We start from the raw sequence: 17,200 nt of genomic DNA, 5'->3' as shown, positions 1-17,200 counted from the left end.
AGGCTCAGTCCCAACTGTGGTCTGTATCAGGCAGGCTCCTCCTTCCCTGCAGATCATCTTAACCACATGTGTATGTCCATATATTGCCCACTCATTCGCCCCAAGACCGTATGAGTACTTGTGGAGGGCCTTTTGATCTACCTCTGCGTTGTATTAGGGTGGAAGAACTGGGCGCAACGCTGCGCATGTGTCAGCATCCCATGTTTATTTCACTCTGCCCCTCCAGATTTGGCACCCGCACCTCTCCAAGTCCTTGCGGCCAAGCTGTTACCCCAGTCTGAGGTGTAGAAGGCCCAGAGAATACCTGTGTCACTGGAGTACTCCCATAAAATACAGCCCGTGTGTGCAGGGCTCTGAAACAACCTCCCTCTGTGTTACGAGCACATTCTATGAGCCGCGCTCCGTCATTCTCAAGCCTCCACCTCCAGCCCGTCCTCTTCATCTACAAGGTTGAAACTAAATTCAGTGAATGTGAGAAAGCACTCCTAACCACTGTTTGGGCATTGCAGCACTTCCGTCCCATCATTCAAGGAGAAAAGGTAATTATTGAAGCAAATCACCAACCCCTACAATTTGTGCAAAGTAAAAGAATTAGGTCAGGTAATTTGGCACAGTTTAGGATTACTTCCTGGACGTTGGCAGTGCAGGGATTCCCTGTAGAAGTAAAACATGGTCAAAATAAAAAGAGCCCAATTGCTCAATGGCTGGGAGATCTGCATGATTGCACAGCTAAATGTATGCCTGATGAGACGGAAATAGAACTGTTCACGAGGAGAGGAATTCACTGACGGGCCCATTGGTCAGCACTCACCCTCTAGAACTTGTAAAACAAGGAACAAGTTACTTACCTGTAACTGTTGTTCTCCAGCATGGGTCTGGCATGGATTCACATGCTCATGAATATTCCCCGTCGTCAAGCTGGGAATCCTCGGTAAAGAAAAATCAGTATCAGTTTCGTTTCTGATCTGTCTTTCGTAGTAGTAACCAATCACTGATCTCTGCGTCATACTGACCACAGCCAATGACTGCCCTCTACCTAAGCCCCGCCTCTGGCAGCCATCTTCAGATTTTGTAGCATGTGAAGAGGCAGTATGACCAAGTGAAGAGCCGCAGAGGGGTAGGCGGGACGGTTCGCATGTGAATCCATGCCAGACCCATGCTGGAGAACAACAGTTACAGGTAAGTAACTTGTTCCTTCTCCAGCATGGGGTCTGGCATGGATTCACATGCTCATGAATATAAGAATAAATAGCAGTACACACATGCACAACCACGGGGGGTGGTAAAAGGCTCAACATTAAGCAATACAAAAACTCAACATTAAGCATCTCTTACCTCCTCACCAGGCTCACCTTAAGCGAACAGGTTGCGCAGCACTGCTTGGCCGACCCTGGACTCCTCCCTGGAATCCCGATCGACGCAGTAGAATCTCGTGAAGGTGTGCGTCGACCTCCACGTAGCAGCCCTGCAGATGTCCAGCAGGGGCACACCAGATAAGAACGCCGTAGTAGCAGCGATCGCTCTGGTTGAATGGGCTCTCGGACGGCCTGGCAGCGGTCGGTTAGCCAATCAGTGACAGTGCATGATGCAGCCGGAGAGCCATCTGGAAATAGAAGACTTCGAGAGAGCCTTCCCTTGATTCACAGGTCCAAAGTTCACGAACAGCTGTGATGTCCTCCGGAAACTCTCCGTGCGGTCCACGTACAACTTCAGCGCTCTAGCCACATCCAGCGAGTGCAAAGTCCTCTCGGCCGGCGACGAAGGAGACGGGAAGAAAAGAGGTAACACCAAGGGCTCGCTAAGATGGAAGTCCGACGGCACCTTGGGCATAAAGGAGGGGTGCGTCCTAAGCACCACCCTCGAGGCATGGAAAGTCAAGTACGGTGCTTTGCAGGATAGGGCCTGGATCTCTCCCACTCGTCGTGCGGAGGTAATGGCCACCAGGAATGCAGTCTTCCACGACACAAACTTCATCGGTGCGGAGTGCATCGGCTCGAATGGGGGCCCCATGAGCCTGGTCAGCACCACGTTAAGTTCCCACGTCGGGGCCGGGGCCTTCACCGGCGGGAACGACCGGAACAGTCCTTTCATAAACTCTTTTACCAGTCGATGGGACCACAGGGACATCCGTCCTGTGGTTCTGGTATATCTGGAGATCGCCGCCAGATGAATCTTAATGGAGGCATGGGCTATCCCAGCCTTCGCCAGCGATAGCAGGTACGGCAGCACTTGAGGGGCCATAATCCGTAGGGGGTTGATCTTCTGTGCTCGGCACAGATAGAGAACCTCTTCCACTTATGACCGTAGCATTTGAGAGTCGAGGACGCCCTGGCCTTTGCAAGAACCTCTCTGCAATCGGCCGGTATATCGTAGCCTCCAAACTCTAGCGCTGCAGGAGCCACGCCTGCAGGTTCAGCAACGCCGGGTCGTGGTGGAAGATGGCACCTCCTTCTCTGGAGAGAAGGTCCGCGTCCGCCGACAGCTTGATGGGAGGGGACGTTGACAAGTCCAGAAGGTCCGGGAACCAGATCTGCCTCAGCCACGCCGGTGCGACGAGGATCATCCTGCACCGGGACCTCTTGAGCTGGCTGATGAGTGGAAGCAGCAACGGCAACGGAGGGAACGCATACAGGTATAGGCCGTCCCAGGGGAACGAGAACGCATCGCCCATGCTTCTCGGCTGGGGAAACCTGCTGGTGAACCTCTTGCACTTCGAGTTCGTCGCTGTTGCGAACAGGTCGATTTGGGGTTTGCCCCATTGTTGGAAGAGTTGATCCACCTGATCCTGGCGCAGTTCCCACTCGTGACACGCGAGGAGCTCCCTGCTGAGCGAGTCGGCGATGGTGTTGCTTTCTCCTGCCAGGTGGAAGGGAACCAGGAACATCCCCTGGGCGACCGCCCAGTGCCACAGATCCTGTGCCTCCTTGGATAGGGCTGGGGATCTGGTGCCTCCCTGCTTCCGTATGTAAAACATTGTCGTGGAGTTGTCCGTGAAGATCCGCACCACCTTGCCCTTGAGCAACGGGAGGAACTATTTGAGAGCCCAGAACACGGCTCAGAGTTCCAGGACTTTGATGTGCAGGAGCCTCTCCTCCAGGAGCCAGAGGCCTCTTGCGTGGAGATCTCCGGTGTGGGCACCCCAATCTTCCAGGGAGGCGTCCGTTGTCACCGTCTCCTGGTACGCCGGTGTCTGAAAGTCCTTGCCCGCCGTGAGGTGCGCTCAAACGCCCCACCACTGAATCGCCCGCCGGAACACCTCGTTGAGGGGGACCCTGTCTTCGAAGGTGCCCGTCGCCTGCATCCAACGGGCGTCGAGAAATTCTTGAAGAGGGCGCATCCGTAGTCTGCAGAGGCGCACCAGGTAGATACAAGAGGACATCATCCCCAGGAGGGACTTGATGGACCTCACCCTGGCCACGTCCGTGGCTAGCAGGCGCTGCACTTTGCCTAGAATGGTCTTCGTCCGTTCTTCCAACGGGGCCGCCAGGCGCCTCACTGTATCGAGCTTCGCTCCCAGAAACAGGGCCACCTGCGACGGCACCAGATGGGACTTCGGGTAGTTTATGGCGAATCGCAGGTCTGTGAGTAGCTGGACGGTCCTCGCGGTGTGTTCGACGGCGAGTTCCCTCGTCCTTGAGCGGATGAGCCAGTCGTCCAGGTAGGGGTAGACATGAATCCCCTGCAGGCGCAGCCGCGCTGCCACTGGTGCTAGGCACTTGGTAAAGACCCTGGGGGCCGACTTCAATCCGAACGGCAGTGCTCTGAATTGGTAGTGGCGTCCCTGGACGACGAACCTGAGGAACTTTCTGTGACTTTTGAGGATGGGAACGTAGAAGTAAACATCCTCCAGGTCCAACGACGATAGAAAGTCGCCTTCCTCCAGCTGTCCCAGTACGTGCTGGAGGGTGACCATCCTGAACTTTTGTGATCTGATGTATTTGTTCAAACGACAAAGGTCCAGGATGGGACGCCAGCCGCCCGTCTTCTTCCTGACGAGGAAGTACCTTGAGTACACCCCGGAGCCCCGGAGCCTCTTCAGGACAAGCTCGATGGCGCCTTTCCTGAGCATCGCCCGTACTTCCAACAGCAGTTGCGGGACGTGATTTTCCTTCCTGGGCACAGGTGGAACGTGAGGGCACCTCTTCAGGAATTCGATAGAGTGTCCTCTTGCCAGGGTATCCAGCACCCAACGTTGGTGGAGATGGACTTCCACACGCCGACGAAATTCGTCAGCCGGCCTCCCACCGGGGTGCTCCGATGGGGGCCCGACACCACGGCCGGTTCATTCCTGCTTGGAGGTGAAGGCCTTGCCGCTCTGGCCACCTTGCCGAAGGCGGCGAGGCGCTCCCTGCTTGCCGCGACCCCTGTAGGCCTCCTGAGACGAGCGTGCCGCCTGGCGGTAGGACGACGAGCCACCGCTGGATCCCTTGGAGGCACCCTGTCTGCCTCCGGAGCTCCAAAAGGGCCGTCGTTGCTGAAAGGCTCCTAGGGCGTGGGCCGTCTCCGTGTCCGTTTTTATGGCTTGGAGGGATTTGTCCACCGCCTTCCCGAACAAGTTGCTGCCGTCGAACGGCATGTCCAACACCCTGGTCTGGACGTCCTGACGGAAGTCGGTCGCCCGGAGCCAACCCCGGCGTCGTAGGCAAACACCGTTGCCCAGCTGGCTGAACCCGGTATCGGCAATATCGGTTGCCACCGTTATGGCGTGGTCCGACGCCACCTCGCCCTCTTGCAGTATTTCCAGGGCCTCGGACCTCTTGTCGTCCGGCAGGAAGTCCAATATGGGGGCCAGCTTAAACCAGAGCTCCCTGTCGTAACGGGCCACGATCGCCAGGGCGTTGGCCGCTTTGATCGTCGTCGCCGCCGACGAAATGAGCCGCCGCCGCCCCATGGCGTCCAACTTCTTTCCCTTGCCGTCTGGCGGGGAATTCGACGTTGAGGCTCCTGACCCCGCCGCTTTCTTCTTCGCCGCTGAGACGACCGAGTCTGGCGTTGGCTGGGCCCTGAGGCACAGGGGAGCGGTTTCGGGGGACCCGGTACTTCTTCTCGTACCGGTCCCGTTTGGCTGGTGCCGTGGGGGGGTTTTTGAGAACCGACAGGCCCTCCTCCTAGATGTCATCGATTAGGGGCACCGCGATGACCATCTTCCTCTTGGCCTCCCGGCGCTGATAGAGGAAACCTTCCTTTTTCCTGCTCCTCCGGGCAAAGCTGGAACAATTTGTAAGCCCTGGCGATCATGGCGTGGAATGAGCCAATCTCGTCGGGCGGCGAGGCCCGTGCGACGGGAGACCCGTTCCGTCGTCGTCGCCCTCAGAACCCGTCGTCGAGCCCAATGCACCGTCATCTCCCGACTCGTGGGAGGACGAGGAGGGAACTGTAGGCCTTACGGGGGCAAGGAGAAGGTTGGGTCCTCCGTCGTTTGTTCTGAGGACTTCCCGACGGGCCAGGTTGCGGGTCCTCCGGCCTGGGCCGCTGGAATCTCGTCCTTATCTCAGAGCATAAGGACTGGATGGCAGACAAAATGGCCGCCGAGCCATCCTGAGGCCTAGGATCCGGCTGCGCCGGAAGGGAAGGCCGCTCTTCCTCACCATTGTCGTCTTCCTCGGTTATCTCCCGAGGATCTTCCTGACGGGATCGAACCTTCTCGAAAGTCGCCCGTTGGACTTCGAGGTTCCTCACGGCCTCAGTCAGTTCCTCCTCCGAGGCTGACTCCGAGCTCGAGGAGGGCACCGTGCCCCCCCTCGCTTCTTCCATCATGGCGGCCACGACGATGGGCTGAAAAGAGGATTCCCTCCTTGGCGGCAGGGAAACTCTAGTCCCGGAGGCAGTCTCCGCTGGCGGTGTCTCTGCCGGCTTGGCAAGAGTCGCCGCAATAGCCTCGATAGAGGCCTTCGCCTGCTGGGTAGGGGCCTTCACCACCTTAGGTGCGTCCCGGGCCTTCTCCTTCAGGGGAGGGGTGACGCCTCGCTCCCCCTTTTCCGAGATCGGACGGGGCTTCTCCCGAAGCTTACCCGGGGTCTCGGACTTTCTCTTCCCCGAACCGGAGCGTTGGCTCGTGGTTGACGGCGCCGGGGAAGGTGCGCCCTGCCTGGCGACCGAAGAGCCTGAACTTTCGGCGCTCCCGGAGCCAGCGGACTCGCGGCGCTTGGCCTGGTGTTGGGCCCCCGTCGCCGAGGCGCCCGCACAGGACTTAGAAGCCCGCTCGGACCCTTTCTTCTTCTCACCCGTCGAGCCCTTCTCCAACCAGCTTGCGAGACGGGATCGACGGTCCCTCATGGTCCGCTCCGACAAGTTCTTGCAGAACTGGCAGTCCTTCTCTACATGAGTCTTGTCCCCATGAAGACAGTAGAGGCATCGCGAATGTTCGTCTTCCTTAAACACATTCTGCAGCCCGCATCCAGGGCAGCTGCGAAACAGCTTGGGTCCGGGCAACGAACTTGCATCCTGGGCCATCTCGAAGTAGGCCGCGAATCTTCTGGAATCCTCCAAGAAGTTGATTTGATGAAATCTTCACCCTTGAGGGGCGTAGGAAAATCCCGCAACGGGTAGCCGTTAACGGGAGTAGAAACGGTGGAGCTTGAGGCTCGATTAACCGAAAAAAATGTGAAAATTCACCTGAAAAAGCGCGAAACACGGAGTAAAAGCTCGAGAGCTAAGCACGAGGACTCCCAACACTTGAACGTGCGGTAAAAATCTGAAGATGGCTGCCAGAGGCGGGGCTTAGGTAGAGGGCAGTCATTGGCTGTGGTCAGTATGACGCAGAGATCAGTGATTTGTTACTACTACGAAAGACAGATCAGAAACGAAACTGATACTGATTTTTTTTTTACCAAGGATTCCCATCCTGACGACGGGGAATATTCATGAGCATGTGAATCCATGCCAGACCCCATGCTGGAGAAGATAGGTGTACTATGTGAGGACAGGGGGTGCAGGATTCACATACTCCGACACGACTCAATAACGAGGACTCAGTAGTTTGGCAAAGGGAAGTCCGTTTAATGATACATACATCAAACAGGGAAACAAATGGGAATCAGCTGTAGTGCGATCACCGGTCTCGCTCCGACTTCCTCGAACTTCAATTGAACAGAGATTCTTATAGGCAATGTTCGTCATCATTGACGTCTAACTTTACAAAACTCAACATGAAATATAATTGGTTAGGAAAGGTAACTTAAGTATAGGTGTTATAACTGTACATGATAATAGGGCATGTGGATTGGATAACTCTTATCGGGTGGGCGTCCACGCCCATCTCTCTAGATCATGCGTGATAGACGTCACTACAACTACGACGTCCTTTTGGTTACAATATCTATAGCACCCCAGATAACTTGGTCCATTGTGATTGGGCAGGTTACACCCCTAGAAACAAATTTCCACTTTTAATTAGCAGCATGCAGAATGGTCACCCCTGTGCCTGGTGTCCCAAGTTTCACCCTGCCTCCCTTCCATCAATCAGTGTTTTAGGGCGACTTGTCAATTAGTTGGCTAAGGATGGCCTCGAAACTGTAGTCTCTTATCGGGAAAAGTTATGGAATCCTCAGGTCCTGGATGATATCAGGCGATGATACTTCTTCGTGCCTGTCTGGTCACCTGCATGGGCCCCCCTTATCTTGACCTTCATGAGGCAGGCTGGTATGCTCTGAAGTTGGAGTCTTGTGAGCTGACGCTCTCCTCCCCTTCTCTTGTTGACCTCGATTTCCTAGGTATGAGCCGCTCTTTGTTAAGTTACGATTCCGCTCCTTCTCTTGCCTTTGGCTGGGTTTCGAAACTTGGCCTGTCAGGCCTCTGGCCGCCTGGGTTCCTTTCTGCTTTTACAAAATGGAGTTGCACTTGTATAATGTGCCTTATTGAGGTAGATATATCTTCTACTAACCATTGCAAGCAGTATCGATTTCTTAGCATCTTGCGTTTCAAGCCTATTTACACACGTTTAACAGGACAGTTGCTTCCATCTTGTCTCGTAACACTGTTTCCTCACGTTGTAACATTGTCTCCTCTCTGCGCCTATTCCATTCAATTTCGTATTTACTCGCACTGGCGTATTATCTTCGATAGCTGCTTTTGTTTATTCACGGATCTGTTCAGGCCCTTGTGTCATTTCCACTGGCCTTCCATTAAGGCTTTTGGGGTCTCTTCGTGGACCGTGTGCATGTACTCCTCATTTCGTATCAGAGGCTGGTATGGCTGTCTAATAGGGTACCGTGCTGCCCAGGGTTGTCTGGTTATGGGTGCTTTAACTGGTATGGATCTTCTGATGTATACTGGGCAGAGTCCCAGTGCAGCTCTTTGTAGTTTAATGTGCTCTTCATACATCACATACCTTAGCGCTCCTGGTACCTCGTAATGAGGGGAAGGGGTGCAGGCCATGTCTGGGACCTCCTCTACACTCCCCCCTCTGGTCGGTTCATCAACCACTTCTGCAATATCCTTTGCATTCATTTCTTTTGCTTCTTCGCTGTCATGCTCATCGTCCTCTGCGTTGGTACATGATGGTGTGAATGTGTGAGCCTTTGGAGTCCATATTTTGATAACACAGGATCCTAGCAATACCATTGCTAGTAGAGCTCCCAGAAACTTGAATATATCTGCCATCCATTGTGGGACCCATGAGAATTGGTCTCCAAACCAGCTGTCATCATCTACTTCGTCACTTCCATCGATCATCTGGTTTTTCAGGCTTGTCAGCATGCTTATGGCCTCTGTTAGGGTTCCGTTTTCTTCATCATGTGATGGTACAGATGTGCAACATGATTCTCAGATTTTTGCACAAACACCTCCATCCATTGCTGTGATCATGTCAAGCACATATCTGTTTTGGAGAGTCATCAGTCTGATTCCTCTCAGCTCTTCTTTCATCGCGTTGAATCCTTTTATAGTGGTATTGATGGTCTGCAATAACTCCCACCTGGTTATCTGCAACCATTTTGTATTCACTCCAACTTGGAAGTGGGGCAAGGGTAGTGTTGTGAATACTGTTGAAGTGAGGCTGAACAACCTGTATTCATACGGGATTGCATGGAATGCCTCTTCTGATTTGGGAGAAAAGTAATTTTCCCTCTTCATTCTGGATACCAGTTCCACAGATGATCTTAGATGAGCATCTGCTTTTGGGAAACTGTCCAATTTTAGGTCATTCTTAGGAATCACTAGTGCAGGAACGTGGACGTTCACTAGTGTGCATATGCCTCCCCAGTTTTTCGGCAGCCTTATGTATGCCTTGGATCCACACGCCCAGAAATGGTCCATAATAACTGCGGTTCCTTGTGTCATTCCTGAAGCTTCAAAGATTCGTCTGCAGTTTTGATTCTCTCCCATCTTCCTTGTGCCATTGTTTCTGAAGCATAGTTACGGGCTCTCCAGTGGCACTATCTGCAGGGGTCCCCCTCTATCTTCGACCCATGTTAGCAGCTTTACTAGCTTTGGCCACAGAGGTTTGCATGACCTCTGTGAATTCTCTATTGCTTCCTTGCAGGCTCCAAGGACCATCCACGCTCGGCAGATTACTACTCCGTCTTCCCATCCATCTGGGGAGACCACTGACCCCCAGATCTGCATTTGGCCTCTGTTCTTCCAGATTTAAGCCTCTTCTGCAGTTTTTTCTTGAACGTTCAGTCTTGGGTTTATTTCACCTCTTATCCCTGATCCTTTGACGCCAGGGTTCTCGTACCTGATCACATGATTTCCGGTGTGCGCTCGGTTTCTTGTTTTAATGTCCTGTACGTAGCCATCTTCATCTGGGTAATTATTTTTTGTTGGCCCATATCAACGAGGCGTCTCTTCCCATAAATTGTCCTCTGGTGTTGCACATTGCTACATGTGACATACAGTGTGCTGTAGGGACATCAATTTCTACAGCCACGAAGATCTTGGATTTTCCCATGCTGTATGGTAGGAGTGCACAGACAAAGCATTCTCCTTCTGACTGCCTTTTTCCTACTTCCTTCATGTGTTGGTACCATATGTTGTTTCCGAGATGGGCTGTGCTGTCCAGGTAATCATTAAATTCATTGTTATCTTCATGAGGGCTTCTCTTGATTCTCAGCGTTCTTCTGTAGTTTGCTATGACTACGTCTTTGAATGCATCTGTGCTGCTTTTCCACTTCGGGTATCTCGATGGAGCAGGCTGCCTCAACAGTATCGCTGTGGTAGGAGGAGGATTTGTGCTTCCTTTACTTCCCTTTTGTAGTGTGCCATAAACTTCGCGTAACCACCATTGGTTCACCAACCTCCCAACTTGTGGCTGTGTTGTAGGCCTGCGGCTTGTTCCTTGCGATGGAGCAGGTGTGCTTGCAGTTATAGTTTCTATAGTTCTGTTTTTCAGCTCCTTGTGTAGTTTCTTTGTTTGGACTATGAATGGGAACAAATACTCTATTAGCATGTGGGTCTTCTCTGTGAGTTCTTTTGTGGCCACTTCTGTTCTTTTGAGGGATTTTGCTATTCCCTCCTTCTTTGGCATTTCACTTGGCTTTTCTTGGTTATCTCCACTATTCTCTGGAATTGAATGTTCGGCAGGCAGTTTCTCCTTCTCTGCTGCCGTCGTTGGAGGCCTTGTAGCCATTGACACTTGCCCTTGTTTGTGTGCATTCTGTGTGCGGGTGCGTGCCGTGGCCAGTGCTACATTATCATTCATTCCGTGCTGACCCTGTCTCCAGTTTTTTCTCTCATTCATCACCTCATGTGTATACGTATCGCTGCTAATTAAATTCAAATTTAAATCATTTGCTTCATCATTAGCTTTTCTTGGAACTGGAATCACTACATAGGGTCTGGGTGCTCTTGTAGGCCCCTGACGTTCGCTATCCAGTGGGTGTACTGATAGGGGGACACTTTGTGCACCAATAAAGAAAGCAGTTCTGATTGTTAATAATAGAAAAACAATTATGATCACTGTACATATGCACATAATCGTTCTGAGTGAAAGTTTCCAGCATTTTCTTCCAGGAAAGCAGGGGCACCCTTCTGCTGGGGGTAAAACCAAGTTACTGTTCTGGGCCCCCATTTCGAATGAGTTCATAGTCAGTTATTTATTCCTTCTTTTGCTCTGGTCTCGTATTTCGAGAGTTTGTTACTATTAGCGGGACGAGTGCTTCTCCAATGTCCTCCCTCACGTCAGTGACAACGGTAGTCTCTGGGTCCTCAGTACAGTTCCTGTGCTAGACTAAGGAAAAGGGTTAGGCTAGCAGTTCTGATACATCACATTTGTTTATGCGTATCTAAAGTAGGTGAGGTCCCAGTGGATGCCTCGAATGTGCCTTGGTCCTGAGGACATGCTGGTGACAGTTCAATGTGAAAGAAGAACTGAAAGGACTGCTACAAATTACACAAAAAATGGAATGCTGAAAAAAGAAAAAGAAAAGCGAACGTGTGGCAAAATAGGAAACAATGAGCTAATCGTACAAAAATAAAGTTGTAAAAATAGGAACAAAAATGTAAAAAAAAATATGGAAAAATAGAAAACAAGTAAAAGTAGTAAAAATAAGATGTTATACCAACAGGAACAAAAATAAAAGCAGAAGTCAATATATGAAAAAATAGAAAAAATGAGAAGGATGCAGAACAGGAAAAATACGATGGCGAAGTTCTTGTGTCTGCTCCTTTCGTTCGGTCTCTCTACGACAAGTTGAGGAACAGTGTCTCTTTTCTCTATCTGCTCCACAGTGAAACAATGACAACAAAGTTCTATTTTGGATTTTGCCCTTCTAAGGCTCTCTTCAGCAGTGGATGTCCATAACTGCTTCTTATTTGCGCTATGATAGCCCTCAGGAGCCTGTTTAATTGCATGTTTTTTGCTGGATCTCTGAGGAATTCGGGTATGTCAACATTGCTGGGTCTACCCACTAGTTCTGGAAAGTTTTCAATGAGGTGGAAGAAAACACTGTATGCATATTGGCTGTCTTCTGGCATTCATGACATTTGCTCTGATTTTCTAGCCTCTAGATCAGAGGCCTTTCTTGCAGCGTGAACAGTCTTTGTCTCCTCGATCTAACCCTCGGCTAAAGGTCTCACTGGAATCTCCTTAGGAATTCTCGCTGGAAGTTGGACAGTTCCACTTGGAGAATTATGCTATGGAGAAGTGTGCCCATGTGTGGGGCATTGGCCGGATCTCTGAGGAAGGTGATGACGTCAACATCTGCTGGCCTTCCTCCCATTTCAGGATATTCTGTGACTAGTCTGAGCATGACATTGTGGGCTAGCTGGGTATCTGTGGGAGTCAGGGACATCTGCCTTGTTTGCAGGGTCCTGATCACAATCCTTTCTTCCGACGTGAACAGTTTTTACACTTTCCTGCTGCGTGGATTGCAACCACGTAATTTAATTTGTACCACACTTGGTTAAGGAGTTCGTTGTTTCTTGGATCTCTGATGAAGGTTAGGGTATCTGTGGTTCTCCCGACAAGTCCTGGGCATTCCTCAATGATGCGAAAAAATAGGGTATATGTAAGTTCATCAATGATCACTTGAGGTGGGAGCATTTGTTCTTATTTACAGTACTCTGGTACTTCAGCAAATGCCTCTGCAAGGACAGTCAGCAGTCGCCGTGTTACCTTTTTGTTAGCTGGATTTTGGATGAAATCTGGGAGGCTGGTGTCTCTCCCTATAAGTGATGGATATGTCTCTAATACTAACCGAAAACAGGATAGCACATCCTTTATAATATTTCTACTGGGGGATATCATGAGTCTGGTGAACAAATATCGTTTTTTTTTTCTTTTCCAAGAGTGTCTTATTCTCTGCTTAAAAGAGTCTTGGGGTCTTTTGAATAATTCGTTCGGCTTTAAATGTTCATATGAGTAGCGTCACTGCAGCTTTGGATGTGCAACTTTCTTCTCTTGCTCTGTAACTTTGGCTGTACTGAATGTCCATATCATTGTCTTTTTTTATCACCTTTCACTTGGTTTGAGGAAATGCCTTGTTCTGCAAGCCACAATTTCTCAGATTCCTTTGCCACTGTTTTTGCTGCTCATGCGTCCTTCTTCCTCACCATGGATCTTGTCTGCACGTGCTGAGGTTCTTCCCCGTTGTCTGTGGTTTCTTTGCAGTTGGATGCAGCAGGAGTGCTCTCTCCTATGTAGGGTTTAATGTCATTTATGAAGATCCATGCCCTTCTGCCCTGGAGCTTGAAGGCAGAGGGGGTGTAGTCCTCTACAATGAAAGGGCCATTAAAACTTGGCTTGTCCCATCTTTTCCTGGTAAAGTTCTTCACCAAAACGCTGTCACCAGGGAAGACGAGGGGCGCATGTACACCTTGTTTGGTGTCTGCTTCAGCACTTCCTGCTGCGCCACCCCCTTTTCGCCGTCGCTGCAGTTGGCCTGAAATGACAGAGGCACTGGATGTCAAACAGTTCAGGTACTTTTGCATCTCTGTTCCCAAAATCTCCCTCGTCGGCTGGGCATAACAACTAGCTCTATCTCTGGGGGCTAGAGGGGTCCTCATCCTTCTCCCTGTAACTATCTCGTGCGGCGTGAGGTGATGGTCGGAGCCTGGTTGGTTCCGAAGTGCATATAATGCCAGTGGTAGGCAGTGCAGCCATCCCCTTTTTTAATGTGAGCTTCAACCTGGCTATCCTCTCTTTAAGCAAGCCGTTGATCCGTTCACATATCCCATTACCCTCTGGATTATACACCGACGAGAACTTATGTTTTATACCAAGCAATGAACTAATCTGTTCGAACACAGAATTTACAAAGTGGGCCCCATTATCTGATCTCATTACCTTGCACACCCCCCATCTAGGGAACACTTCCCTCACCAGGAACTTAGCAGCACAGGCAGTGTCGGGGTGTGTACAGGGGCCTGCTTCTATCCATCTAAAGAAGGGACACACCACCACAATTAAATACCTGTACCCATTGCACACTTGAATCATGTCGACGTAGTCGATATGTAAGTGCTGGAATGGTCCATTTGGTCTGGGAATGATTCCTCTCACTACTTTTAATGTGTGCCCAGCAGTGAATTGATGGCAGATAATGCAGTTCATCATGAAAAATGCAACATGCTCTGCTAAATTCGGCGTGAACCAGTCTTCTGCAAGTGTTGCAGCAAGATTTTCTTTTGTCATGTGGATGGGGTAGTGCAGTTGTTCTAATGCTACCTTTAGGAGGGCGACAGGCATTACTGGTTTACCAGTGCTGTCTTGCCTCCACAGCCTGTCAGAGGGGTTTAAAGAACACCCTCAATGCTTCCATAAATTCTTATCCTCTTGTGGTGCCTCCCCCTGGAGCTCCATTAGCTGGGTCTGCCCCATATTGCTATAGGCCTCCGGTGTGGCTCGCGCTACCATCATTCGTTCATGGGTACGTGCCACCTCCACGTTCATGATTGTTTCAGTTTTGGATGCCATGCGCTTGGCTTCCGTGTCCGCTTCATGATTTCCGCGTGACACGAAATCTGTCTCCTTGGTATGAGCGGTGCATTTCACGACCGCTATGCCCACTGGGAGCTGTAGTGCTTTTATCAGCCTGTCCAATAAGGCTGCATGTTGCACTGGTGTGCCATCTGCTCTGAGGTAGCCCCTCCTTTTCCAGTGCGCTAAGCCTGCGTGCACTATGGATGTCACATAGGCGGAGTCACTGTACACCGTCACTTCCTGGTCTGCATGATTCTCAATGGCGAGTATCAATGCTAACAGCTCTCCAGCTTGTGCCAAATAATGAGATGATATTCGTGCACTAACGAGTACTCGAAACTCCCCATTCGCTAGGTGTTTTATCACGGCAACGCCTGTATACCTTTGTCCGTCTACTTGGTCGATTCTTGAAGACCCGTCAATAAAGACGATCTCCCCACTCGCCAGGGCATTCTCTTTTACCCTGGGGATCTCATCATAGAATTCCTCATAGTTCGCACAGTCGTGTATAGGTTCTCCCTCTGTGACTGGTTCAGCTATGAATGTAGCAGGGTTCACAGTTTTACATCGCACTATTTTGATCGATGGGTTGGAGATAATCACCTCACAGGCGGATGCTCTTTGAGATGTCAGTGTGCCCTTTGGTTTCTCTAGTATGGCAAGCAGTGACTGCTCAATGTACAATGTCATGGAGCATCCCATCACAATGGACGATGCCTTTTCGATAGTGAATGCGGCAGCAGCTAGGTTTTGTTCGCATGGGAAGTGGCCCTTCATGACTGGGTCCAGATTCCCGCTGTAATATGCTAGGGGCTTGTACCCCAGCGAGGTTCGCTGCGCAAGCACTGCCGTCATAAAATTACCATCGGAGTGTGAGAACAGGTAGAATTCATCTGCATAATTAGGAATTCCAAGGACTGGGGCTTTACAAATTGCCCCCTTTGCGTTCTGTAAACCCCTTTATCATTGCCTCAGTCCATTCGATATCTTCCCTCGTTGTCTGGGCCTTTTTTAGGGCCTGAAGCAAGGGCTTGGTGTATGAGCTGTAGTCAAAGACCCATGCTCTGACGTAATAGCACAGGCCAAAAAAGCTTTGCATCTGTTTTATTGTGCGCGGCTTGGCCGTGGCCATGATGACTTCAGCCCTTTCTGGGGTTACCTTTTTCCCTTCATGAGAGATCAGCTGGCCTATGTATAACACTTCTGTCTGAAAGTACTACAACTTCTCTATCAACCTTGTATCCCTTCTCAGCCAGTATAGTCAATAGCTGCACAGAGACATGCCTGCATTGCTCTTCAGTGGTGCTGCAGATCAGAATGTCATCTACAAACTGCAAATCAACACTGTCCACTGCAATATTGCTTAGGTCCATCTGCAGGACTCTGTTGAAAATGGATGGAGACTCACAGTACCCCTGTGGCAACCTCGTACTTTTCAGGCACATTTGTCTGAAAGTAAATGACGTCAGGTCTTGAGAGTCACAGTGCAACGGGATTGAGAAGAACGCATTTTTCAAATCGATCACCGTGAAATATTTTGCCTCAGTGAGTATGTTGCATAGAATTGTGGATGGATTAGGGACTAGAGGGAATTCGGCTTCAACTATATCGTTTAATGCTCATAAATCTTGGATTAAACGCCAAGACCCTCCTTTTGATTTTTTTGACAGGGTAAATCACTGTGTTGCAAGGTGATTCTGACGTCACTAGGATACCCTGCTCCATCATGGTGGAGATTGTCTTCGCTATTCCTTCATCTGCCTCTCTGGACATGGGATATTGTCGTGCTCGTGGTAAAATTGCTCCTGGTTTTAGTTTGATTTTCACTTCACCCGCCCCTTTCAGGAGACCTACATCATAGGGCCCAGTAGTCCATACTGTGGCAGGCACTTGTGCCATGGCGTCCTCAAAGTATTCTTGGCGTACCAGTGCCAACATCATTCTCTGTGGCACCTCTCGTTTGATCATTTTGACCCAAGGTATGAGACTCACGTCCACCCTTGTCTCTTCTAGGTCAGGGTGTTCTTCGAACAGATCGTCATCGGTGACGTCAGTCACTCGATACCCTTCTCAATAGCAATAATCGCACACCATTGTCTGCCTTCATCGTCATATCCTTCAACCAATACCACTTTTCCTCGCACTGCGGCAGATCACATTACCAAGGGAAATACTTGTCCCTCTTCTTCGTGCATGGGTATTCTTGGCCTGAATAGAAACTCATCAGGTGTCCTCGTAGATTTATCTGCAAGGCCTGGCAGTCCCGCCATAAACACCCGCACGCCATATGCGAAAACTTCTGGTTCTAACGGTGTAGCCCTCATTGCTACACGTCCTGAGCATGCTCTGATCATTTTGCACACGTTTGAATAATGCATTCCTGGGGTGGGGCACACTATACCATTCTCGGTAAACGAGATGGTCATGTTTAATTTAGTCATCAGGTCCCGACCCAGAATATTTACTGGGGTCTGGCGTGAATATAATAGTGGTACATTTATTTCACGCTCTCCCACTGAGACTGGGAGTGTGTCTGTAAAGGGAACTCTGCTATGAGCTCCAGTGAAACTCTGGGTATCTATGGCCTCGCCGGACAAGGAACATTTGCCTTCTCGTATGCACAAATGTGTCAACTAGGAAGGAATATTCTTTAGCCCCTATGGTGACATTCACCCTAGGTTCCCTATTAGGGTCTGGTGTCACTGATAGGATAGAACAGATCAGAGTCTCCTGTGAGCTGTCCTATTTTATATATAGGTTCGGTGCACTGTACACTTGTGGGTTTCCCCCATTTCCAGGGTTAATTCCCCCTCCGGGATTATTGCCCTGAGTCATCTACGG

The 17,200-nt window shown here is 50.4% G+C and overlaps 1 protein-coding gene across 4 annotated transcripts in view; it reads left to right on the top strand.

Moving 5' to 3' along the window:
* LOC138528654 (uncharacterized) overlaps nucleotides 1-17,200 on the top strand; it is a 67,115-nt gene that overhangs the window by 33,090 nt on the left and 16,825 nt on the right. The window lies entirely within an intron of this gene.

This window comes from Ambystoma mexicanum, chromosome 7q (assembly GCF_040938575.1).
Source record: "Ambystoma mexicanum isolate Mex_15411 chromosome 7q, UKY_AmexF1_1, whole genome shotgun sequence".
NCBI lineage: Eukaryota > Metazoa > Chordata > Amphibia > Caudata > Ambystomatidae > Ambystoma > Ambystoma mexicanum.
The sequence above is the reverse complement of the archived record's forward strand: the minus strand, read 5'-3'. Positions and strand labels throughout refer to the sequence as shown.